The sequence below is a fragment of the Lissotriton vulgaris genome, chromosome 5 (assembly GCF_964263255.1).
Source record: "Lissotriton vulgaris chromosome 5, aLisVul1.2, whole genome shotgun sequence".
Taxonomy (NCBI): domain Eukaryota; kingdom Metazoa; phylum Chordata; class Amphibia; order Caudata; family Salamandridae; genus Lissotriton; species Lissotriton vulgaris.
Genome location: NC_141693.1, coordinates 189703731 through 189731396, shown reverse-complemented (window position 1 = coordinate 189731396; position 27666 = coordinate 189703731). Strand labels below are relative to the sequence as shown.

Here is a 27666-nt window from a genome sequence, read left to right as displayed (position 1 = left end):
TGGTGGTGGATGTGGTGGTGGAGGTGGATGTGGTGGTGGATGTGGAGGTGGTGGTGGTGGATGTGGTGGTGATGAATGTGGATGTGGTGGTAGTGGTGGATGTGGTGGTGGTGATGGATGTTGTTGTGGAGGTGGATGTGATGTTGGATGTGGTGGTGGATGTGGTGGTGGTGGTGGGTGTGGTGGTCCATGTGCTGGATGTGGTGGATGTGCTGGATGTTGTGGATGTGGTGGTGGTAGATGTGGTGGTGGTGCTTGTGGTGGTGGTGGATGTGGTGGTGGATGTGGATGTGGTGGATGTGGTGGTGGTGGATGTGGTGGTGGTAGATTTGGTGGTGGAGGATGTGGTGGTGGTGGTGGATGTGGTAGTGGTGGCTGTGGTGGATGTGGTGATGGAGGGTGTGGTGGTGGTGGTGGATGTGGTGATGGTGGATGTGGTGGATGTGGTGGTGGATGTGGTGGTGGTGGTGGATGTGGTGGTGGTGGTGGTGGATGTGGTGGTGAATGTGGTGGTGGTAGTGGTGGATGTGGTGGTAGTAGATGTGGTGGATGTGGTGGTGGTGGATGTGGTGGCAGTGGAAGTGGTGGTGGATGTGGATGTGATGGTGGTTGATGTGGTGGTGGCGGATGTGGTGGTGGTGGTGGAGGTGGTTGATGTGTTGGTGGTAGATGTGGATGTGGTGGTTGTGGATGTGGTGGTGGTGGATGTGGTGGTCGATGTGGTGGTGGTGGCTGTGGTGGTGGTGGATGTGGTGGTGGATGTGGTGGTGGATGTAGTGTGCAGGCTACTCCATTCCACACACACACACACACACAGCCACACACAGAGCAACACACACACACACACCACACGCACACACAGCTCGACTGCAGTACGCCACACAAGACCTAAAAATGGGGACCTACAGCCCCAGAATGCTTAGTGCTGATAGCTAAAAGGCAAGTACAGGCTGAGAGGCACTCTCATTGCAGAAAGCTAGTTAAGAAAGACATTTTGTAGAAGTGGCTGTAAAAGGAAAGAAGGCTGGTACGCATTGTAAACATTGTGGGTTCAATTAACTTACAAGTGGCCTGAAAATATTATGGTGCTTTAAGCAAAGAATAACTACTGAAGAGGAGTAGACAGGTGGAGCGCAAATGCTTCTTTTTTTTTTTTTTTATCCTCATTTGCCGTCTTGCCACCCATAACTTCTTTCTTAATCCACCACTGGGCTGTTTTATCTCTTAGGCTGGTTTAGAGAAATGGGGCGTAGACAACACATATTCTTGAGTCTGGCCTTCCTTTGAACTATCCTCCTTGACCCCCTGACCCAACATGTGTGTCCTCCACCATCTCTATCGTCCTGGAGAAAACCATATACCAGCGAGACAGGCACGGGCTTAATCATCGGACTTTAACATAAATGTAATTCAACCAAAACTTAACAAGAAGGGTATCCAAAATCCTCTATTTCTTTTAGATCTAAGATATCAACCTTAGCTATAGCCTCATAGCTAAAATCCAATCCATTAAACTAGGACTAAGTGGTGAGACCCATAGTTTACATATAGTTTACATATCTCTCGACGTGCTAGCAACATGGCATAAAAAATAAGTCTAACATTGTTGTTCAAAAATCTGTTTTCTAAATCATATCTCCCCGTAATAATTAATTCAGGGCTTACCTCAATGCGTTGGTTCAGAGATTTGGAGAGGGAGTCACTTACGTCAATCCAGAATTGCTTGATATTTGGGCAAGATACAAACATATGTAAATCATCCACATTTGGAGCTTTACATTTTGGACATCCCACAATTCCTCCTTCTTTAAACTTAGATAGTCTATACGGAGACCAATATGCCCTGTGAATGGTAAATAAGAGGTTTCGCCTTAGGTTTGCAGGTTTAACAACACTATATAGCATGCACATAGATACTTGCCATTGGTTTTCTGTCGCGATCCTTGGCAAGCTATCCATCCACAGGGTCTCTGGCAGATCGAATGGTCCATCTTCCATTTCTAGTATTTGCCAATACCAAAAAGCTACTTCCTTCTTAAAGATCCCTGTCTCCAATTTTAACTCAAAGTCATTTTCCGTTCCGATCTCTGATTCCAAATGATTTGCCCAGCTTTGGATCTGTAGATATTTATATTTTGAAAAAACTGGACCCCACATTTGCTGGCAAAAACTCCAAGAAATTAGTTTGCCATCTTGAAACAGATCCTTCCACCTTTGCAAAGCAGGTTCTTTTTTCAAATGTAGTGCTAGCGCGTCTTTTGTCCAGGATGGAGCCCCAGGAGACTCCCATATTGGGGCCATATAGCTAAAATAGGGCAGTTTAGATATTTTTATAATTTTATGCCATATCTCAGCCAAGTCTCTCAAAGTCTTAAGTCTCACCTTTTTAAAAAATTTAGGGTCTGCGAACTTATACAAAAAACCAAACTCATGATATCCTGACCTTTTCAGCATTATTCCAAATAATTCACCAATCTGAGAACTAAGAAGGGTACCCAACAGCATCCTGCAGTTTTTTAAGCAAAAAGCCCAAGCATAAATTTGTATATCTGGGGCCGCCAGCCCTCCTTTATTTAGTCTCCTCCTTATTTTTTTCCATGAAATTCGAGAGGTCTTTGACGCCCAAATGAATGATGTTATCGTACTCTGTAGCTTAACCAGCTAATCCTTTTTAAAACCCAACGGAATAGTCTCAAACAAGAAAGTAATTTTAGGTACAATCACCATTTTTACAAGATTAGCTCGTCCGTATATTGAAAGAGGTAAATTCCTCCACCCTTTTAGGGTATCAACAACTTCTTTTTTCACTCTATCAAAGTTAGTTTTTGCCAAGTCTTCAATTTTTTGTGTAATCCTAACCCCAAGATATCTCAATTCTGCTGTGGTTTTTACCCCTCCTGTATTAAGATTCCAAGTCATTATTTCAGTTTTGTCTTGATTTAACTGGTAGCCAGAGATCTTACCAAAATCCTTTGTTATCTTAACTAGATTTTCCAAAGAACCAACCAAATTTGAAGAATAAACAATAATGTCATCTGCATATAAACCAAGTTTCTTTGACCAGTCCATCACAACAAAGGGGGGTATCTCTTCTGAAACTGTACTTTTACAGGCAAGAGGCTCTATATATAGGTTAAAAAGCAAGGGTGATAACGGGCATCCTTGTCGAGTACCCCGCATTACTCTAATAGGGAGTGTGAGAGTCCCATTTACCAATACTCGCGATCTTGGTGCACCATACAAAGCAAAGATAGATTGCGTAAATTTGTCTCCTAAGTTGAGGTAATGAAGAAGTGTTTTTAAATATACAAAATTCACTCGATCAAAAGCCTTGGCAGCGTCTAACGCGATCACTGCCAAGGGGTATTCATAATTGGAAGCTAAGTCTATCATTCCTATCAAGGAATAAGTAAGTTCTTTTAGGTATCTCATCTTGATAAAGCCCCTTTGATCTTCGTGGATCAGCTTATGAATAATTTTACCGAGTCTGTCAGCTAGGATTTTAGAGAAGAATTTGTAATCACAATTTAAAAGTGATATAGGCCTATAAGCATCCAAACTCTTTGGAGATTTCCCTGGTTTAAGTATTAAGATAGTAGTTGCCTCGTTCCATGAGCTTGGAATTGTCACTTCCCCTCTAAAAAATTTATTATATAAATGACATAATGTGGGAGCTATTGTGTTTCCTAAAGCTTTGTATGCTTCTGCTGGGAGGCCGTCTGGCCCAGGGGCTTTCCCGCTTTTACTTTCCTTAATGACTTTCATCACCTCTTCTTGAGTAATTTCTTTATTTAACACCAACATATCATCCACTGCAAGTGGTTTCACTAAGGGTAGCCAGCTCTCAATCTCTACTTTATTTGGACAGAGATCCTCTGTATACACATTCACAAAATAATCATGAAACGCTTCTACAATTTGTTTCCTTTCTGTTATAACTTGGCCTGTGCCCGATTTCTTAATCTCTTTAATTTGATTACGTATAACGTCTTTCTTGGCTTTCCACGCTAATAACTTGCCGCATCCCTCTCCAAATGAAAAGTGTGCCAACTGACTAGCTTCCCATCTTTCTTTAACTCTTTGAGTAAGTACTGCCGTAAGTTGAACCTTTAAATCTAAGAGCTTTTTCTTCACTAAATCTTCTGAAATGATACCACCCTGGAGGGTTCGACTAGATTCACAATTACGAATCTCTTTTTCTAAGTTAGTAACTAGGCTGTAATACAGTCTTCGCTTTTTCGCACCCTGAGCTCCCATTCTCCCTCTCATAAACGCTTTGCAGGTTTCCCAAACTATATCTTCCTTAGCTGAACCCACATTCACGTCTAGAAAAACTTGTATCTCATCTTTAAGAGCTTCTAGAACTTCTTCGTCTGCTAAAATTGTACGGTCTAGTCTCCAGACCTGACTCATTTCTTCTAACTCTAAACTTAAGTTTAAACTCACTGCAGAGTTATGTTATGTTATGTTATGTTATTTAATTATTTCTATAGCGCGCGGCTACTCAAAAAGAGTGTCCCGGCGCTTTAGCGGAGAAAGAGACAATGCTGCAACATAAAAAACATAACATCAGAAAAAACTAACGGAAGAGTGGAGCAGATATGGTGCAGAGTGATCTGATAAATGTGCCCCTATATGTTTTACACTTGTAACCCGCTCTTTCAACCTATTGTCTACCAAAAAAAAATCTATCCGTTAACTATGCTTATATTTTTTATTATAAAAAGTAAATCCTAGCTGCTGTGCCACTTTAAATCTGCAAATATCACAGAGCCCTTGCTGGACCATAACTGACCTTACCTTAGCTGTCATTTTGGTATTTACTATTGCCCTAGCATTACCGGTTTTATCCAACTTGCAATCTAATACTGTATTGAAGTCACCTGCCATGATAATTTTGCCTGAGAATTCCAACAACTCCAATTCAATTTTTTCTAAAATTGTGGGATCGTCCACATTCGGGCCGTAATACCCAACTACCACAAGGGCTTCACCCGCCAATCTTATCTTACAAATCACCCATCTTCCACTACTATCTACTAAATTGTTTTCAACTACTATATCTGCTCCTTTTCTAATCAAAATAGCCACCCCTTTTGTAACCAAATCATGAGATGAAAAAATGGCATTTGCAATCCATTTTTGAGTGCTGAATATCTCCTTACTTTCCTTTTGTGTTAAATGAGTCTCTTGCAGGATAATCACCTGAGCTGGTGACTCTTCTAAATATTTCAAAATTAATAATCTCCTCGATTTAACCCGGAGACCATTCACATTCCATGTAAGGAACCTTAGCTCCTTATTAGTGATCCTGCTCATCATGCACTACCCATATTTCCCTTCTACTTATATGACAGTAAGGCAGCTCATGAGGAATATTTTTTTTATTTTCTCCCTTAACCCCCTCCCTCCCCTCCCCACACAACCTTTTCCCTCCCCGGAAAACCCAACCGTAACTCCCATGGCCTAGGCCAGTGGATGTCGCAGTGGTGATGTCTTTTGCTACTATTTTATATATACATAGTCAGTGTTCTACACTTATCCATCCTGAGTAACATCCAGAAAGGCGTCTACCTCTTCAACTGTACGGAATGTATACATCTTGTTATTCCACATTACTTTTAAAAAAGCAGGAAATTTTAGCTGGGCAGTGGCTCCTATTTCTCTTAAAGGTATCAGTCGTTTTCCCAATTCCCATTGCCTATTTGCTGTGGCTGGGGACAAATCCGACCTAATATCCACTGTTATTCCGTCTATCATTATGGACTTTTTCTTAAGAGCAAGTGACAAAATTTTTTCTTTTAGTGAATATGTCGCAAAATTAATCAGAATTTTTCTTGGCTTAGCACGATCTGGATTCAACCTAAAGGGATCGCGATGTACTCGCTGAATATCTCCCATCAACATTTCCTCAGTATCAACTAATGGTAATTCCTTCTTTAGTAGCTGTACTACAAAGCTCTTTATATCAGCACCCTCCTTTCCTTCTGGAAGTTTAAGAATTTTTAAATTATTGCGCCTTTGCATGTTTTCCAACCTTTCCACTCTTTCATCCAGTTCTCTGTCCCTAGAATATAGCTTCTCTATCTCTTTGCGATTATCCAGCACTTTTCCTTGTACAACTTTCATCTCTGATTCCATCTCTCCTGTACGTATACTTAATTTGTCGATCTTATCTTCTAGTAATGTACAGGAGGGAGTAAAACAAGATATCATTTGAGGAGTAACAGACTTGAGGGACAGGACGGTCTGGCGGGATTAAGTAAAATAGATAAAACTCAAGACGTTTTGATTTCTAACCCGTTAGAGTTTCAGAAAGGCGCTAAAAAGGGGGCTAAAAAGGGTGCGGCAAAAGAAGAGGTTATCTCCAAGTTCGCTTCTTACAAAACTAAGGATTCCCCAACGAGGAAAGAAAGAAAAAAGAGACAAAAAAAAGAAAAAACTGGTCTTAAGCCCCCCATAACTCCTTCGCTTAACTCATATTTTAAGCCAGTCCCAAAAGTTTTGGTTTTGAAGCCTGATTCTACCTCTCAAACTCAACCCAGGGTTGGCGAGAGGGCTGAGTTGGCTGAATTGGCTGAATTGGCTGATCATTCATTGAGCTCTATAGAAGAGGAACAGGAACAGGACTGGTCAACCCTTTTAACACCGAACCCCTTCCAGGTCCTAGTAACAGAGATGGAGGTAGATAAAGGGGAAATTAGTAGTGTGGATGCAGAGGCATCCATTGAGCAGGGATTTCAATCCCCTTTACCAGACTCACTAGCTGAAAGCTTAACTGTTGTTTCTGCTGAGCTGGAAGATGATGTGAGAGAGGACATATTTACAAGACAAGACGATATTAGGATTAGTGGGAAAATGCTGATCCCATTAGAAGAATTTGGATCACGACAGCAAGAGAGATCTGCAACGACAGATGTGTCTGTTATGGAGTTATTAAGGAAATTGGAACAAGACATTCATCTAGGGTTTGAAGCCTCCAAAAGGAATCAGGAGCGTATAAGTGCCACATGTACATTACTAGAAGATAAGATCGACAAATTAAGTATACGTACAGGAGCGCAAATGCTTCTTGGCATTTACGTAAATTCTCACTCGGGCCACGAGGTCTGCCCAGTTCAACCGGCCCACAAACCCTTTATTAAGAAGACACACCCTGGTGTAATGGCAGCTATTCACTTCTGGTTAACTAACAGACCTTTCTTTAAAAGTGTATTTGCAATAAAAACAACAATCAGTATTTTATTTTTGGACCAGCGCCAGCTCAAGTGTAAGACAATAGTATGCAAGCACGCACAATGCCAACTGTAGGGGGCGCCATGTTTGTCTTTCAAGTAGGAAATGTTACTGTAATGCCAGGGCTGGAAGCAAGATGTCACTTCCCCGATGGCTGCTTAAGTCTTTACACAAGAGACCATGGAGGATCTCGGAAAGGGAGGGGGTGGGAGCATGGGATGATTGAAAGGCCCTAGGAGAGCTGACCTGTGGTGCCTGGTTCAAGATGCGTACTTTATAAAGAGAATATACTACTTGTAAAAGTCTTTATTCAATACGGGCTATTTCGTCCTCTGCATCGCTGAGAAAATGAAGCTTTTACAAATAAAGATGTACGTATGTTTTGAAGGAGTGAAAAAATATCGTCCCGAGTACGCCTGGAAATATATATGTTCGATACCTCTTGAAGACGGAAGTCTGCAGATTGCCCATAGTGCAGATAATTCACATAAAGTCATAATAGTAAACAATTAATCCCTTAGCTGGATTTGCTTTAAAGTAAACAGACATCTCAGCTAAACGTCAAGCCCTTTAATAAAAAAACATAAAAAACTAATCCCATCACAAAAATGTGCATTCGGTTTGCATTAAATTAGCCAAAGAAGTACATAGAGTTTGCTGCGAAACTAAAATTATTTCGCTGAATTCACAGCAGATGATGGTGGAGAGCACCGCCTGTGTCTTGGTGTAAGTTGGTCGACCACGTATACGCCGTCTGTATATAAGAGCTTTGGCAGTTTTTTGATCCAGGGCAGGCAGCAGCGTCTAGAGTGGGAGACGCTCCAGCCAGGGAGACGGCAGCAGGCCCAGAGATGCGATGGTACGTGGGGGTAGACTCTAGACCGCACTACCGAACTTAAATGATGGTAGCTGAGGCCGCGCAGGCTGGCCTGTTGTAGTCACGTGGGGGGTCCCCAGTGGAGCCGTTGTGAGAAGGGGACGTCCTTGCGGTGAGGAGTTGCTTCACTTTGCCCCCAGAGTGGATTAGCAGGTGATCTCACATGGCCCTTTGTCTGGGTCTCTGAAGTAGAAAATTGTCTCTCATGCTGTGAGTAACTCACAGCTGTATCCCAGTGGGTAGATGGCGCCAGTGCACAGGATGATGCGATGGTACGATGGTACGTGGGGGTAGAAACAAGGCAGCGCCGCAGAACTGAAATGATGGTGGCTTAGTCCACGCAGGCAGGCCCGTTGTAGTCACATGAGGGATCCCCGGTGGAACCGGCGTGAGAAGGGGACGTTCTCACAGTGAAAAGTGGTGTCACTTTGCCCCCAGCAGTGGATTAGCAGTCGATCACGTTTGACCCTTTGTCTGGGCCTCTGAAGATGATCACTTGCGCTGCCGTCACCTCGCAGCTGTATCCCATAAGGAAAGTGGAAAGCAAATGAGGTGACAACGTTCGCGCAATAACCACTCCACGCTGTGCTTTAGCATAAAAGGCCATTTATTAGGACAGGGTTGACAACCAGTTCAACTTAACACAAATAAACAGTTAACAATCCCCAACCTCATCTCTTCCAACCATCATCCACTCTTGTACTCCAACTACTCAACTCTCAATTCACATCACAACCGCTTCACTTATATCATTCACTTCCACCCTTCTCATTCAACCTCCTCCGGAAGGGTGATTATGCCCGTCATGGACTCTCCACCCCTCGCAAGTACTGCCACACACCCCCTTCAACCCGTCCTAAACTGGCACGCTTAACCAAAATGAACGCCCCCCCTTTCCCACTCCTAAACTGTAGGGTGGGATGGTGGTCAAACTTTTCCTAACCTAACCCTAAGGCGCTGGGAACAGGAAGAGGAAGGACTTCCTCTCCTGTCCCCTTTTAAAAACTATCCCTAGCCCGCACCCCTACACTACCTCACACCCTGTCCTAAGCTATTGCGCGAACACCCCAGGGAAAGACTGGTCTGCCGACCTCACTTCCCCTGGGGGCCGCATCGCACAGTAACCACTCCACGCTGTTGCTTTAGTTTAGGAGTTGAGTGCTTCAACTCCCAATTCACACCACAACCTCTTCACTTATATCATTCACTTCCACCCTTCTCATTCAACCTCCTCCAGCATCTCCAGCCATCGCACTCCTGCCTGCCACACCCCCATCCTGCACCTCTATCCCCCTCCCCGGAAGGGAGATTATGCCCATCATGGACTCCCTATCCCTCCCAAGTACTGCCAACCAGGGAACCCCCGGAGGGCGGTTACCTGCCCCACCCCAAACCAGTGCACCTTTCGTTCTCAATCACGCCGGCACCAGATAGACTCATTCCACAACAGACTGATAGTATCCCGCATTTCCATCAAATAATAAGTGTTTCCAAAGTACGAAAGGTGCACTCCGTCGTCTCGAAAAAAAAGGGGCTCGTCCAGCTGTAGGGCCACGTGAGCAATCACTTTGATCCCATGTGCAGCACAAAAAAGTCTCATAGCCCTATTCAACTTGCGCCGCGCCCTTTCAATGGCTGCCGGCTTCAACGCCCCTCTCCAAACACGTTGTGGCACAAACTCAGTCCAAACAATACAGACACCAGCCAGATTGCTCTTTATGGCCTCCAAGTCCCGTTGCATCAAATGTAGCCCCCGTGTCCCTGAAAGACCCATCCCCTACCCCCACCGACCGGCAGGCCTTCTTACGTCCCCCTTTTGCACCATCATCCCATGCATCCCACCAAGCGCCCTCACCTGAAAGTTTTGCGGGCACCTCCCGGTCCTTTCCCCTGGCATCCACCGTCTTCAGTACCACCTGGGAGACCCGACTGGTGCTGGCCTGTGTCCCCTGCAACACACCAAGTTTCTCAGTTGCCGCCATACTCTTCCCCCAACATCCTTCCTCAAGCAATTGGCCCTCTTCCAACTCACCCTTGTCATAGTCCAGCTGTTCCTCATCCACAACCTCCACAACCGCTCTCCGCACCTCGCTCACCACTCTCTTCGCACCTTTCCCTTTCACCAATTGAATTATTTATGTAAAATGTGATTGTTTGGCCATTTTCGCAATTAAACTTTTTTTGTGACGAAACTGGATTGGTTTACTATTTAAAATGTGGCTAATTTGTTCCCCTCCACACACACGGTCCCCAAACTGGTTGTTCAATGCATTTGGACGAATCCAATTAGTTTAGAAACATTCATCCTACCTTAGTGTATATAGAGCAGAAGATTTCAAGGGCATTCTTTTATTTCATAGAGTGATATTGTGTGTGACTCTTGGTGAGTATTATGAAAGAGATCAGTGGAACACTTTCTTCCTGGTATTTCGACAATGGCTTTTAGAAAAGTTTTTTTTTTCTAATTTGGCATGGTGCTCTGAAGTGGTTTATCTGCAAATGGTGTAACACGGAAAGTCTCCTTCACACAAAGAACCTGCTTGGGGTCTTCCTGAGGGGGCATCCTCCACACACGAGAAGGCTGAAGTGCAGTGGTGTTGAAATCTCCCGTTAATTATAAGTAGGTATAAGGCTCCGCGTCTTTGTTTGAAACGCTTCAGAGCACATCTTGAGCCACCTCCCTGTCCTCAGGACAGTCCTGGATCGCTCTCTTTCTCTTTTGCTGGCTTCATTCTTCACCCCGCTACTGTCTCAAAGGCTAGCATTAGCTCCGAATGTATTGGTTCCAGGGAGTCTTAGGGGCTGGGGGTTGTAATTTCACACCCAGGGCTGTGATTGCAAAGAGCTGCAAAACGAGCAGTTTATGAAGTGTCAGTTGGGGCCTCCTTCTAAAGAAATGCTCCACAGGGTTTCTAAGAGTCGAGCGGTTGCCGTGCCCTGTATTTGTATTGGCAGGGTGTGGAGCCTTTCATTAGAGGCTCCTTCTGAATGCCTTGGGCTGGGAATTTCAAACAGGTGGTGGGGGTGGATACCCGTACACAGCTAATCCACAGAGGAAGCTCAAATCGTGTTACTCGTACGTGTGCCCTCTCGTTGCAGGCAGATTAGCTAGTACCACATTGCGATGCAGGACAATTGGCTCACATGCATTCACCCACCACTCTTTAAGTGTATAGTTTTTTTTCAGCTTGTGGAGTCATAAAAACAGTTCAGTGGTATTATTTTGTAATGCAACCTGTGTTGCAGTCACTTCTTGTACTCATGTACATTAAAAGTGTACTTGCAGAAGTCAGCCGCTGTTGTCTATCCAGTGTCACAGTAGGCCTCCTTTGGCACAAATTCCTTCATAAAGGGCGGTAATTTCATTTTGGCCACTTCGTAGCTAAAAGCGTTCACTTTGTGTGGAGTTATTTTTTCACTTTGAATGTCTTTTTCATAAGACATCATGGCTCGCAATTTTTACATCGGCTCCAAGGACATCTGGGAATCTCGGAGAGCAAGGTTTATTGATACCATGAAAAGGACACTTCGAACAGAGCAATGTTTACATGCAGCCCAGTCCCCTCTCCCTGGTTTCTAGCATAATTTTGCCATCAACGTAATACTAGTGATAAATTGTGAGAAATATCGAAGCCAACCTGTTAGCACCTACTAACCTAAAAGTAACATATAGCACACACACACACACACACACGCACACACACACACACACACACACACACACGCACACACCCACACACACGCACACACACACACACACACACAATCTAAATTAAATCTGTGGTCACGTCACCATTATTTCAAACAAGTAGCCTTTCTGAATCTTTTCTTAAAAACAAAGTAGCTTGAAGCTTCACTCAGGACCTAAATATCAATTTTGTTTTACCAATGTGGTACAACTTCCCAGATGCTGTGCAGCATAGCTAAAGAAGACAAGCATTGGCACAGCCAATAGGTCTCGCCTTTGGGACCTTATAAGTGTTTAACCATGCAACAGTTGATGTTGTTGCACCAAGGATATTGTGCTGGATAACCAAACACTTATGAGATCCCAAAGGCAAGACCTATTGGCTATGCCAATGCTTGTTTAGTATATTGGCCGGTCGGATGAGGAGTGGGTATTCTGTAATGTACCCCAATATAGGCCTGGGCAGTCACCTAACCTTTCACCTACATTTTCCCTGCCATTGTACTACATAACGTTTTTTTGGTATTGATCTTTTACCTTGTTAGATACTGCATAAAATCTTGCATGGTTTTCTCAGAAAAACCAGCCTCATTTATTATGCATGAGGATTCTCAGAATCACAGCAGGATTACCATCTGCTGCATAATAACTATGTATACGGGTCATCCCTTTTGTCATCCTCTGCAGACATGACACAGCAAGTTAGAACCCCTGAGGGTACTTTTAGGGTATATATACATCATATCTTTGCTGGGTCGGTCAGAGGAGAAAGACTTCAATGCTGACACACTGACGCGAGATGCTGAGGTTCCTGCACGCAGACAGTCCAGCACACAGTGGTCTGTCCTCCCTCGTGGGGTGTCCTTCTCGGGACCAAGAGAGGGTCCTTCATTCTCTCACACCAGGTAATGGGGTTGGCTTCATCCTAGGGGGATTTTTTTTCTTATATTTTTGTTTGCATTTTTAACCAATACAAACACAACTGGCATGTCACAAGTTATCCACGCACCCAGGAACCCCCCACAACCCCAACCCACCACCCACGGTGACATAAGCGTGGCAATCAGTTAATCAAAATCCGGCTTCATCCTAAAAGATATTATTCTGGAGTACTCTTTCATTCTCTCACCGACTCCCCTTGGGTCTAGGGCCCATGGCCTGCCACCCATCATATTGGAGCACAACCTTACCCAGCAGGACTCTCAGTATGTCAATCTGGCCCCAGACCCCATCAAGACCATGATACCTTCTTTATTTTCCCAGTATTCTGCGAAATTTCCAGGGACAGCCTCTCGCTTTGTAGGTTACCCTTTCTGCCGCCATATACATATCCATTCCACTCCTCCATTCTCCTAATTGGGGGGGTGACGACGCTCCCCATGCCCGTGCCACATCCCTTTTCACCACCACCAGGGCTAATATCGCAAAGATCAGGTGTGGGCGACTCAGGTCTGCATCATTAGTTATCCCCAGTAATACAAATGTTGGTTCCACTGGAAGTGTTGCCTCTAGCACTTTACTCATCTATCCCAATATTTGTGTCTAGTAAGTGTGGATAATGGGGCAGTCCAAAATAATATGATAGAAGTCCCCCTGCGGATGTCCACATTGAAGACAACTGGAGCCACTGGCACAACCCATACGGTGTAGCCTAACCCGATCATAGTATACCCTGTGTAGTATCTTAAATTGAATGTGTTGGAGGCGGGATTTAATCACGAATTCTCTATGATGCATCAGGGCAGCTTCCCAATCTATTGTGTCCATCTCACCCAGGTTCTGTTCCCAAGTTTCTCTCAGTTTCCCCAGTCTATCTGTCATGTTATTATTCAGGGTCTTATATGAAAAAGATACTAATTTAACGGATATCTGTTCTTGCAGTAGACGACCCTCCAACGGGGCATATTCTGGCCAGGGAGAGGAGAGTGCAGCTCAGCCCTCCATCATGCATGATGCAGTTGTGCATATTTAAGAAACTGAGTGGGGCACAGCCCATACTCCGCCGCCAGGGTCCCAAAAGGTTTATGATCCCCCTTCGGCACAAGGTCCCCCAATGTTGAGATTCAGATGCCATCCCATCCTCCAAAACCCCTGAGTTTGTGGAGCTCCTTCAGGCAGGAACAGGTCCATATCAGCTTCTGCTTTGTTGGTTTATGCGTCCACCCCATCGTCTTTGTCACCCTGTCCCAGACCTCTATGGTTATCTGTGTGGCCGGGAGCAATCGTCTCCTTCCAGTGCCCCCATACAAATAGTGCAAACTGGTGCGGCGCGCCATGGTGTCCCTTTCTAATCTGTATGTGGGGTGATAAACTGATGCATAGAGCCATTCATTTATCGGCAACAGGTAATCAGCCCAATAATATGCCTCAATATCTGGTAAAGAGATCCCTCCATTATACTGGTTTCTCTGAAGCGTGTCCAGGGCTATCCTCGGTTGCTTTACCAGCCACAGCAGAGAGTGGAGTTCCGCATTTAACACCTTAAACGTCTGTCTAGGGAGGGGGAAGTATTCATTTTGTAGGGCATACAGAAAACGAGGCAACATAATCATCTTGAACAATGCGGCTCGGCCTAATATCGTGAGGGGAAGGGCCTTCCATCTAAGGGCATTGTCCGCAAAATTCGTAACCACTTGCTGGATGTTTCTTTGATTGGAGAGGTTTCTGTCTGTAGTCAGGTAGATCCCCAAGTATGTAAACCCCGTCTGTGTGACCTGGAGGGCCTCAGGGAGAGAGGGCCACGTTTCTTCCAGCTGTGGGCTGTACAGGATCAATTTATGTCAATTTATCGTGTACCCCAAAAAGGAGCCATATATGCTCAGGAGCCTGAACAGTGCGGGGACTGTAGTGGCCAGCTGAGCAACAGACAGCAGAATATCATCCGCATAGAGCGAGATTTTTTCTTCCTGTGTGTCAGTCCGCGACATTTGAAATCCCCGAATCACCTCTACCTGTCTGACCTCACAGGCCACTATTTCGATGGAAAGGGCGAATAACATTTGCAATAGAGGGCAGCCCTGTTGGGTCCCCTTCCTGATAGGTAAGTCATCAGATAGTATCCGTTCACCTTAACCCAAGCTCTGGGGTCTGCATAGAGGAGTCTCACCCATTTCCTAAAGTTAGGGCCGATGCCAAATTTGATCAGGGCTGCCTCCAGGAAGGGCCAGTGTACAGCGTTAAACACTTTTTCAGCGTCAAGGGAGAGAAACATGTGTGGATCTTCCCTTCCCTGTACCTCCATGAGCCAGTTATGAGTCTGTCGTAAATTCTGTCTAGTCGCCATGTCTGGCAGGAATCCTGTCTGGTCCTGGTGTACCAGGCCTGAGATTACTTGGCGCAGGCGGAGGACTAAGATCGTCGCTAATAGCTTAGCCTCCACGTTCAGGAGGGAGATTGGTCAATAGGATGTGCAGGCCTCTGGGGCCTGCCTTGTTTATATATAGGTGTGATCGTGGTTATCTAAAGATCAAGTGGGAGGATGCCCTCTTGGGCCGCGTCCTTAAACAGCGCTAGCAGGTGGACCGTCAATAAGTCAGCCTCCCTTTTAAAATATTCAGCTGGGAGTCCATTTGGGCCTGGGGACTTCCCAGGGCAGAGTCTGGTTATTGCTTCTCTAATTTTAGTGGCCGAAATGTCGGCTTCAAGGGTCTCCTTGTCCTCGTCCGTCAAGATCAAGGTTTGAATAGTAGGCAAGTAAGCCATGATCTCTTCGGATTCACCTAATTCTCTGGCTTTGTAGGATTCCTTAAAATAGGAGGCAAACGTCTGGACTATCTAGGCATCCCCCCTCTGTAGCTGCCCCGACTATCCACTTTGCTTTCTGTCCATCGGGCATCCCTTTCTTTATGGCTTAGCCATGCTAATAGCTTCCAAGACTTGTCCTCAACGTAGTAAGTATAATCTATGTAAGGTCGCCTGTACCTGTGTTTTAGCTTTGTCCATTGCTAGGGCTCCATAGCGCTGTTGTGTATCAGTCAGGCGCCAGAGCACCTGTGGGTCCCTTTCAGACAGATATCAACGCTCCAGGTCTAGTATTTAGGTTTCCTGGGAATTAAGTTCCTCTTGTGCTCTCCGTTTCCCTCACGATATTCGATTTTGGGTCCTGTCTCGGAGCACTGTCTTGTAGGCCTCCCACACTACAATGCCCAACTGCACAGATCCTACGTTTTCTGCAAAGTACACTTTTGTGTCAGCCCTAAGACCCTGCATTATCTCATTCCTCTGCAGATCCCATGCCATCAGTCTCCAACCTTCACTGCTGGCCCTAGGCCTCCCTCCCAACCTAACCAGAAGGGGCGAGTGGTCCGAAATCCCCCTTGCCAGGTACGCCACCTCGTCGTCAGTCCCTAATGGGTGTCGGGGGAGAAAGGCATAGTCCAGTCTCGAGTGTACCTTATGTGCCCCCGAGTAGTATGAGTAGCTTCTGGTATCCGGGTGAAGCTGCCACCACACGTCTGTCAGGCCCAATGTAGTCATAACCCTGGCCAAATGCGTAGTCATGGGGCTATCAGTTCGGTTCCCTGATCCGTCCATGGAAACAGAAATGATGTCATTGAAGTCACCTCCTATAATGTAAAATGTGACTGGTGTGTCTAACAGGATATCATCCAATACGGAGAGGATCTTGGCCTGGAGTTTTGGAGGGGCATAGATTGAGGCTATTGTGACCCTCAGTCGTCCCCATGTCCCTGATATTCCCACATATGTCCCCTGGAGGTCTGTCCAAGTCCGAGTTGCCTTAAAGTGGGGAATTTTTTAATCAAGATAGCAACCTCCCTTGAGCCCGCTGGGTATCCCGAATGAGCCAGTACTTTGTACGCTCCTCTTGCCTAAAACCCACATTTCGTTCCCTTGAGGTGGGTCTCCTGCAGCAGGACGATGTTGGGGTGCACCTGTTTAATGTGTGCCTTCACCAGCCCTCTTTTAATTTGATCCCCTAGGCCATTTACGTTCCATGTGAGAATCTTGTAGAGGCCTTTCTCCTGTCAGCCCTCGAGGGGTCTATGGTCAATCAATGAAGCCATTGAGTGGTGTGGTTCGAGTGTATCCCTGGAGGGAGGTAGATGGTGAGCGCGTATACCTGAGCGTCCCTGTGACCGTTATGCCAACTAAACATGAAATAAAACCTCCTCCACCATAGAACTATTGCAACCCCCTCCCACCCCCCAGCCCCTCCCTCATGACTCATGACAAGGTGCTGGGGAGTAGACCTTAGGGCAAGTGGAGGTCTGTCGCCCTCCCTTACCCAACTCACGCCACAAGTTCCAACTCCTGCAGCAGTCCCAAAAACTTCGGAACAAAAACAGTAAAAGATAAAGCTAGAGATGAAGAAAGAGAATCCAGAAGGACAACGAAGAACGCAGCCACCAGGTTATCTCTAGTCCTCCGCAGGTGTCAACACAGAAAGAGAGAGAGAAGAATAAAGAAAGAAGAGAATAAAGGGGAAAGGAGAGAAAAGAAGAGGGAATGCGTGTCCAGCGTGCATGCTCCCGTATATTAGTCCAGTCCACGGCCAACCTCGCAGGCCCATGTTCACGAGTTGGAATCCAGGGAGTCACCCTGGAATGCCACCACCTCTGTCAATGTTTCTTGTTCCATCACCAGTATTTCAGCCGCCAAGGGGTGCATCGAGGGGCCCACCACCTCCTCTTCCCCGGAGGAAGTGTTTCCGTCTTAATTTAAATTTTCGTGTCTGGCTGGGGCCGTCCGAGGGGACGGAGCGTGCGGGTGACCGCCGAGAGTCGAGTGATCCACTGCTTCACCGTCTACGCCTGCCCGTGTCCTTCAGGACTTTCGGGGTGGCCTCTAGGGTGCGACCCTTTCGAGGCTGTCTGGGTCTTAGTGATCTTAGAGAGTCCAAAGGCCGTTTGCCAGCTCCTTGTGAAGGCGCTGCGCTGCGCTGCGTGTCTATGTTTCCGGTCTTCCCAGATTGAGGGGCTCCTCCAACCAGTGCCAGGCCTCGTCCGGCGTCTGAACAAAGTGGGATTTACCCATGAACAGCACTTTCGATTTTGCGAGGAAGAGCAGCATATATTGTATCTTGCGCTCTCGTAATTTGGCTTTTACGGAGTCGAAAATACGTCTCTTTTATTGTACTTCCCTACTGTAGTCCGGGAAAATCATTATGCACGGGTTTTCATGCCGTATCTCCCCAAGCTTCCTGGCTTCCCTAAGTATCATATCTCTGTCCAGGAAATTCTGAAAGCGCGCTATCATGGGTTGAGGCTGCGCCCGTGCAGGGAGTCGGTCCATCAGCTCACTGTGAGCTGTGACAAAACAGGTAGAGAATTTGTCTGTCGGGAAGGTGTTCTGTAGCCAAGAGTGTAGGAATTCAGGCATGTTCGTCCCCTCAATTTCCTCTCTAAATCTCTCAAAGCGGAGGTTGTTGCATCTTGCTCTGTTTTCCGCATTGTCCACCCTCCACAGCAAGTCTTTATGAGAGGACTGGAGTTCCTTCATACCGAGAAGTCTCGGTTTCTGTGACCCTGTCCACCAGATTCCTGAGGTCCTGGCGTAGGAGAGATACTTCTGCGCCCACTGCGCCGATCTAACCCTCTAGTGTTGTCCTGGATGCCTGGATTGCCTGGAGGAGGGTATCTGTACCAGAGCAGGTGCCCGGGCGCTCCTCCTGGGGAGGGGCGATGACCTTCGCATACTGGTCCATCTTGCCCTGCTAAGGCGGTGTCCGTTCCCTGTCTTTTCCCATATTTAGGTGACTTTGGGCTTGGGTTGGTTGTGTCGTCCCCCAAACCGGTGGTTGCAGTCTAGCCGGAGGGGGGGGGGGGGGCACACAGGCATGTCTTGCCAGCCCACCCTGAAGTGCACTCTCATGTGTATGAGGCCCACCTCACAGGCCCGTAGGCGGGCGGCCTTCCAAGGATATTGTGTGGCAGGCGGTTTACTGTGGTGGTCCCTTAAAGCCAGACTGGTCTCAACCAGCTCCTCATGGGCCCACGTCCTCCAGCTGCCCAAACACAGTCCTCTTCAACTTCCGGTACTGGCCAGGGCCCTCCTTCTTCCAGCTGCTCCTCCGTCAGGCCCCCCCCGTAACCAAATCCGGGGGCTCTGTCACTCTCCGGCCATCCCCATTGTCTCCTCCGGGGGAGCAGCAAAGAACAAACAGATAGCGGGAAACGGGGGCTGACCAGACATTCTAGTCAACCACCACATCTCACCTCAGTGCCTCAGAGACCTGGTCCTCAATCGCAGCATCTCGCCTTTTCTGGGCGGATCTTCTCTCTTGTGGGTCACCTCTCCCGCCGCAAAGTGTCTCGCTGGCTGCTCTCGCTCTCCCGGCTTCAGAGCCAAGTTGCTCACTCTGCTCCACTGTGCATTGGATCTGACAGCACCGCATGTAGGCCATCTCCCACGCCGGCGCCCCCCACACTGCCTCCGCAGCTAGACCTGTCTTTGTGCATTGGATCCCCGCCGCAGCAGCATCTTTCAGTCCCGGAGGGGGCTCTTTTCCCGGGCCCGCGGTGCCCCGCCAATACCAGCCATGCCCCCAAGGACAGCACTCCACTCAGGCAGCCTCGGATGGTGCTTGGGAGGGGGCAGCTCACCTCTGCAGCTTTGTCCCTCACAGCTCCTCAGACGTCGGTTCAATCACCCAGGCCCGCTCTTCTCCTCCTCAGCTCCTCTGTAGCTCCATCTTGGGGCTCCCTCTCAGCGTTGGAGCAGGTCAGGATATTGGCCTCCGGAGCTCGCCCGGGCGTATTATGTTCCTCTTTTTCCAACTTCGGGCATCAGCCATGCATGTCTGCGGGCATATAAAGTAGTCTCCGGGTCTGCGGGTCACCAGAATCATGGTCGGATTAGGCTTTCAGCCGGAGCTCGGCGAAAGCACAACTCACTCGGCCATGCTGCTGGTCACGGATGTATGACATTACAACGCATTCTTTTACCACGCATGCCGTTACAACGCAGTTTTTACAGCGCATACCATTACAACCCATAGCGCCTTGGGGTGCTGGATAGTGAATAGTTTAATTTACTATTCCAACTCCAGTCCCCATGGATAGTAGGGAAGGTGTTGGATAGTAAATAAAATCTATTCCCTATTCTAGAGCGCCCCCCAGCGCAATGCGTTGTAATGGTTTGCGTTGTAATGGTTGCGTGGTAATGGTAGTGCGTTATAAAAGTTTTGTTGTAAAGGTTGTTCACCGCTTGTCACGCCCCCCATCCTAGGGGGATTCTTGGCTCTACACCTACATATATGCTAAGTACATTCAGGTACATTTAGTTAGGGTCTGCATTGTAGGAGTACGCATTATTGCTGTCATGTATTTATATACTTCCATATATTCATTGTTTTAGCACTATGATAGAAATCTACCATCCACTTACACTATTGGTGCTTATAATCATTTATATCTGTTTCTGTGTCTCAGCACACATATTTTACGCTAGAATGACGGTGGGTCATTAAATATACATATATATATATTTTTTAATTATTCATGATGTTTTTCAGAAACACAAGAATATATAACCATACAGCTTGACATCCACAGAACCATACGCAATAGATGATGATATTAATTGTCAACATTCTTCGTAGGTGTATCAGGCACGGCCCGTGCAGGGCGTTATACCGGGGTGGTGACGTCAGGCAGGGGAGGGTCAGGGTGGGGGTTTGTAAAATGTGGGATATGGACCATTACAGGTAAGTAACGAAAAAAACCAAAAACGAATTTCGTTGCCCATGCTGCATCGCCAAATGTGATGCAGCGTGGGCAACTGCCCGATGTCATCATACTGACAAGCCTGCGACATGCAATGATATATCACAACACCCCACATTACTTCACAAATCGCACCCACAGAGCACATGGTACAGTTGTCAAAGCTGTGATCTTCCCTTCCCCTACCTCCCCCCACCCACTGAAGCATCCCAATTATGCCAGCATTGTTCGGTTCCACTCAAACAACCAAGACAAACAATACAACAGGGGTGCTCCCGTTAAGGGTAATCCAACCAGGTGGCCCACAGGTACCTCGCATTTACTCAGGAGACCCACAACAACTGTTAAGTCCCCGTAGAGGCGTTGAGGGTGTCCGGCTCTCCATATCATCCATGTTCTGCCCAGCTGCAACAATCCCAGCTAGAGGTCCATAGCACACTACAAACATGGGTACCCCTTATTGTCCATTAAAGAGGCCAAGCAGCGTTGCATTTTCAATGAGAGCCAGAAAAAAAACAAGGAAATCACCAGCTTTGGAGTAGCTCATTCCACGTCCGACAAGTGTGTTTCCAATATATCGCCATTCTCTGGAGTCGTGGCCTTTCTTCTTTTAAGTTTCTTGAGGAAGTCCTCCACTTGTTATGGTTTCGTGTAGATAATTTGGGTGCACTGGTAAGTAACTCGAAGACGTGCCGTATACAATAGGGCATAATCCGCCTGAGCATGTCTCAATTTCTGTTTCACTACATTGAACTTGCGCCTTTCCTCCTGCACATGCGCCGTAAAATCTGGGAAAATAGTGAAGGAGACACCATCATAGTTCAACTGCTTCTTCTCCCTTACCACTCGTAATACAGTGTCCCTGTAATTTAGAAGGCGCGCTATGATGAACTTGGGAGCACTACCAGGACGAGGTCTTGGGCCGAGGGATCTATGGGCTCTCTCCACAATGAACTGAGAGGAGAGTGCTTTTGCGCCAATCACCGTGGTTAGCATCTTTTCAACATACCCATCCAGCCTGCCCGTATTTGTGCTTTCAGGTACTCCCAAAATACGTACATTGTTACGCCTACTTTGGGCTTCAATGTCCTCATTCTTTGCGTTGATAATTTTAATCATTTTATCCATCTGGGTTACTGCGGTTTTCAGTTGCGTCGTGACATCCTCTGTATCTGATGTTCTTTGCTCCACTTCCTTTAGGCATGTGTCATGCTCTTCTAATTTGCGGGCAATAGCCTCCATGCGCGTAGTGAGAGTATTCATCTTGTCTGCCATCGTTGGAAAGCCCTGGCGCACCTCCAACAAAATGGAGTGCATGTCATTACTTGGTTCATCACCTTTCTCAGATAGTATCCCCTCTGCGCCATTCTCCGCCTCCGCAGCCTGTTGACGCAAGCTCTTTTTGGATTCAAAGGTGAGCCGCGGTTATCGCGCATCCATCCTCCCCATCATGCAATGCCCGGGATAGCGAGGGTGCCGCTTAATATCGTTTCGTGGCCACGAACAGTAGTCGACCCACTGGCACCACAAGGCAACCACACCTGTAATCTCATGTCTCCTCAAAGTGCGAAATTCATATCCAGCAACAAACAGCACCGCCCAGCCCAGCCCCCTCCAGACCTTCCCCTTGTCAGGCACCACTTCCTTATATCCCTGCAGGTGTATAGTTCTAACTGCGAGATCGTATATTTCCAGCAAGTCCAGCCTGCAGGTAAATTTCAGCTAGGCCCAGCTATAGCCTTCCCTGACTCAGCACAGAAGCAGGTACGCAGCACTCCTCGTGGCACTATTGGCAGTCAGCAGCAGAGCGCCAGCCCCCCTCACAGAGCGCACAACAGTTCCAATCAGAGCTCATTCACCGCTTGGTGCCAAATAACATTATGTCCTGCAGTCATGCCATACGGGGAGCTTCCACAGTATCATTGTATGCACTGCAACGCTTTTTATAGTATAAGCATTGTCTCTGTGCGGGATCTGCCCTGAATTATTTTGCTGCAGGTCTGCTATTCATCCGGTAAACCGCCATCCTCTAACAGCGCGCCTTCCACAGCCCACCGCGAACGGCCGCCATGTTCTCTTTCATATTGCCAAGGGGGCAGGCAGCACTCACCCTCTTTATCGCTCTCACACCAATATGGCAGATTGGAGGCTCGGGCGCCGTGATGTGGCTTTCGCGCCGTGCAAGCAGCCTAATGTGCTTCACTTCCAATAGTAAAGCTCACTCTCAGGATGGCCTCTCGTCCATACGTGTCCGCCCGGCAAACACACACCACGTGGCATCCGCCGCACTCGCGTACCTCTTGGTGCCCAGCCACTGCTCCAGGGCTCACCAGGGGTCGTCCCGCTCAGCAGTTCCCCGACGTACACAAGTCTTTCACTGCTCCGCTCCGGGCATCAAAGTTGGCACTGTTCACGCCCCAGGTGTCGGAATGTACAATTAAGCGTCATTAACTCGCTCAGCAGGAACACAAACACAGGATAAATGTAGGATTATTGGTCGAACTGCAGGAGCCTCACGAGATCACGGCCATTCCACTCCGGCGCCACCTAGCGCCCCCCGTGGTTCATTAAATATTTATTGAAAACTTCCCCACTGTTTATTCTGTGTATCTCTCTGAGACAAAGTGAGCATGAATGACTGAGCGAAAAGTACTGTACTGTTTCCACGATCCCCGATGGGACAGAGTTGTCATGTTCGATAGTTGCCAGGAACTATTCTCTCCTTGGTAAGAGGAGTTTACAGTGGCACTGTGAGTTAGCTGGTATACAGGCGAACAGATACGGTGGGGGTGCCTGGAATCTGTCTGGACACCAATTCCACAGTTTATGTTGTCTAAATGAGCAGATCCTATATAGATTTACAGGAACCGCAAAACAGGAGGGGAGGGCTCTCTGCACCTCAGCCCCCTTCTGCAGTGTAGTTCCTATTTTCCCCATAGGCCCTGCGTATTGGAATAACATAAACAGCAGTGTAGACGTAGGACTGCGGTCTTCTAGGTCTCTACTGACTATGTTAGACTTAATTGGGTTTGTACCAGCTAGCTCAGAGGTCACTGGAAACTTTCTTGACTGAATAAGAAGTGATCAGCTTCCCTGGCTCAGACAAGAAGGGATTCAGTTTTCCAACAACCGCTTTAACATGACAACTTTGCTCCTCAGAATAAGAGTCAATCTCTAGAGTCATGTGAAACAATAGGCAGCTATTTCACTCAGTCAGTTGTGCAGAATTACTTTCACCAGTTATGCAGAGAATAGAGAGACAGGCGTTTTCAATAAAAGGTATTATTTATTGAACAGTCTTCCTTCTCATGCAAGAGAAATGAATTGCCACAATTGCAAGACTTGTTATTATAAAAAGTGCGTACATTAAAAGGAGTATTGCGAAATAATACTGTAAAGCATTGATATGGTTTCTTAGCCATAAGATGGTTAAAATGAATAAAATATATACATTCATATATACATTTGGCTAACGTCCTCAACTGGTGCTTCTAACTACGCCTACCCCAGTGTACCTAACCTAAGCCTAATACGTGGGAGGGAGTAAGTAAGTAGCAGTTTAAGTTAAGTTGGTTTAGCCAAGGGTTTGCTTCAAGAATTCTCTCTAAGGGTTTGGTCAGCACCGTACCTCTAGAATAGAATGTTGGAGGTCTAGTATCTCCTCTCAGGACTCGATATTCCAGTTACCCGCAAGGGTAGGCTGGAAACGCCAGGGCTGGATTTTCTCGGCAGGAGAAAAGACAGCGTCTTTCTCAGCGCGTCAAGGACGAGGGGCAGTGTCCGTGGGCTTCTCGCATCTGTTGGGCTCTCTGCAAGGGACAGCTGTTCTGCTCCAGTATTCACCACCACCATGTTTGCTTAAGGCAACGTTGGTATTATTTATACCTGAAAGGTGCCGAGTTTGGCGTAAGTTTTTGGACATAAGACGTCAATAAAGATGTCACTAAGAACTGGTCGTTCTTACAGTGCTTGCAAGAAATCTATTACTAATCAAAACAAAGCAAGAGGGGCTTTCCCAGGTTGCTGGGGGGTTTGAGCTGTCGAAAGAACTCGGTGTGTTATCTAGGAATCTAAGGAAGTGGCTTCTGCTGTGTCATTTACTGTAATGAGCTGCAGAGACGAGTTACTGAAATATGGCTCTGATCGTTTATGCCATTATAGGGATATCAATTGATTATAGCTGTATAGGGGCATGAGGTCACAATATTGATCAGGGTCCTAGATAGAACACAACACCCACTCCACGAATTTATGTCCATCAAATTACTAAAAACTAAAGCAATAGGATGCGCGTGTATTCCTACCCACCCCAAAATACATTTTGCATTTGAAATGGCGTATATGAAATACATGAGAATATATGTACTGTACGTTTTCAAGCATAGTAATCATTCAAAAATTATTGCATATGTAATCAGTTATGAACGATTTTTGCGACAAAAAACGTACACATGAAATGTCTCTTAATACAGAAAAGAAGGGCGAGACTATTTCATCACATATAAATACAATTGCTGTAAAATGTGCTAGAGGCTGAGGTAAAGTTTTTTTTTTCTAGATCTACTAAAAATAGAAGCTCTGTTCTCTATGAATAGTTCTACTTTAAGCAAAAGTATTTGTGCCAGAAAAAAGGTAAATATTTTGAAAAATGGCTGATTCAAAAAAATCTTTCATGGGGAGCGGAAAAATAAAGTTCCAGACGCTTTTCAGTAGTTTTTGTTGATCAAAACTGAAGGCCGAATTCAGAGTTCATGGGAACGCTGTGCGCCGGATTGTTTTCCAAAATTCATTGTTTCTGTTCAGGGGAGAACATCATATCAGACAGGCTCTCAAAGAATAGGTCTACATATTCAGGTGACAGTTCGACCAGGTTCGATAGTGCAGTAACCTGGCAGTTGTGAGAATGATTGCTATCATCGATGTCTGGATCAGCAATGCTCACAGAAGGTCGTACCTGGGTGATGCTGCTTTCATTTTTTGCCTCACTGCCGCCACCTAGTCGTAGCGCAGGGGTCTCAATGAATGCCGTCATCAGGATTGGTAGCAGCTGGGGACAACACGATGCGTGAGCCGTTACAGGACTTAGCAAAGTATCGATATCCATTGGTACTGCTGATGGTAGTGCAAGACAGGTGTATAACACGCATTCTTCTCCGCATAGCATACATCGAAGCACAGGTAAGATGCAGGTCTGCCATATAGGTCTGAATGAAAGAAACCAGGTCATGTTCAGATCTCTCAGCCGGGCCAATCCAAGGACCTTAGTTATGCGGTCCCGGTAGCGTATTGCTAGGATTGTTTCTTCCATCCTTGCCGAAGTCATGTTTGTGTTTTGGCTTGCCATATCGGAGCAGAAGGGTCAAAAATAAAATGCCTGCTACGAGTCCCAAAATTAGTGGTAGGCCGCCAAAGACTGAATGGACAAAATTGGGAATAATGCCCAGAACTGCTTTGAATGGTGTTAACAGTCCCGAAAAAATTGTCTTAAATACGTTTGGGATACCAATGGCATCCGACATATTTAGGATTTGGCTGAGCATTTCTTTGAAATGCACGGGGCAATTTGTTGATAAAAGTTCATGCATCTCCGATGTTGTCCTTGCAACTTGGAGATCATACGTTTCTTTTGATGATGTGATGGGCACTGTTGTCTGCAAAAGCACAGACTTCATTTTGCTTAAAGTATCAATTTGTATAGAAGAGATATTCAAAGGAGGCCAAATCGGCGTCTCGGAATCTCCAGGGCCGTTTGGAAACAATGCTTGCATACAGCAAGTGACCATGGAAGTCACGCTTACGAGATATGCTTTCCCTGGCACCAAGCCACAACAGCTGTGATCCGTTATTAGAATGTAACTCCTGTTAGAAAGTTGCCTAAAGAAGGGCTCTATCTGCGTTGCAGGTGTGATGTGCTGGTGGCATGAAAGGTTGTTTGAAGTCCCTTCACAGGCCCCATGTAAATTAATACCCTGGCACAAAAGTATACCGCTTAGTGAATGTTTGCAATTTTCACCACTAAGAAATGCATTTTTGTCGTTGTCACTGTAGCATGTGTGTGTATATGGTAATTTCCATGATGACTTAATGTACCCTTTACCCAAACTTTCATACTGGCTTGTCGGTATATACTCAAGGCAATTTTTAAATCGGAAAGTTGTTATCGGAATTGTGATAATCCCGTGTATTATCCATTCAATGACAGGTCTTTCTGACATTGTCAATGGTAATCTCTCAAATTTTTCGATGCTCATGATTGTATAGTCTGCTCCTTTCTGTGCCAAACTGATTTGTTTATCAGTAAGGTTAAAGATGGAAAACAATGACGTTGTGTTGATTAAACGCCATAGCACATAGCCTGAACGAAGATTTTGTAACGTCCAGCCTAGCTGTACAATAGAACGTAATTGGGACTGGCCATGTTGTAACATTAGCAAGTATTTATCTATTATATCGATGGCAGATGATATAATACTGTCCAGTGAATATATTCTGGAGGACAGAGTCATTAACCTATTGTCCACAACAGAAAGTGATTTTTCCAAATTAATACGATCAATTTCTCGTATTTTTTCTGCTGTTCCAATTTGCATTACTTTCCATGCCTCATTGTATGCCGCATATACACTTGCCGCTATGAAATTTCTGCCAGTGTGGATGTTTCTAGCCATTCAAGGCACAGTTTCCCTACACTGTATGTTGTTACTATCCCTGGATGTTGTCTCTGGGAGTATCTAGGGTCTGGTCTGGTCATTTTTAACCCCTGTGTTTTGTTCAGAAATCTATCTTGACAGTTATTAGTATCTTCTTGCCAGATTAACCACTTTTTCCAATCAGGATGTGTTCTGTTTTGATGTAAAATTTGGTATACGTCTATTTCAATATCTGTGGTAGCATTATCAGGTATTGGCTTTGGAATAGATGGTTTGTTTAGGTCCTTAATCTTAGCTAGGTCAAGACAGGTTGTTTGATGAACTCTGTCATTTAAGAACATTATTTGTTCTGGGATCATGCAGGCTCATAATAATGCTTCTAGGCCTTGTACCTGCTAATCTTTTGTACCCCAGATTGTTTTCGTTTCAATGTTGTTTTTCCAGAAATCAAAACCAAATGTTATAATTTTTTCATAAAATGCTTCTGAATATATCAATTTAGTATTTGTCAGCATGGTTTTCGTCCCTGTT

The 27666-nt window shown here is 46.0% G+C and overlaps 1 protein-coding gene across 1 annotated transcript in view; it reads left to right on the top strand.

The window, feature by feature from the left end:
- Positions 1-12561: 12561 nt before the first annotated feature.
- The window catches only part of LOC147710447 (glutamine synthetase-like), a 55059-nt gene continuing 39954 nt past the window's right edge, over positions 12562-27666 (top strand). Inside the window, exon 1 of the mRNA XM_086920005.1 lies at positions 12562-12706. The gene's annotated coding sequence lies outside the window, so the exon portion shown is untranslated. The remainder of the gene's footprint in view (positions 12707-27666) is intronic.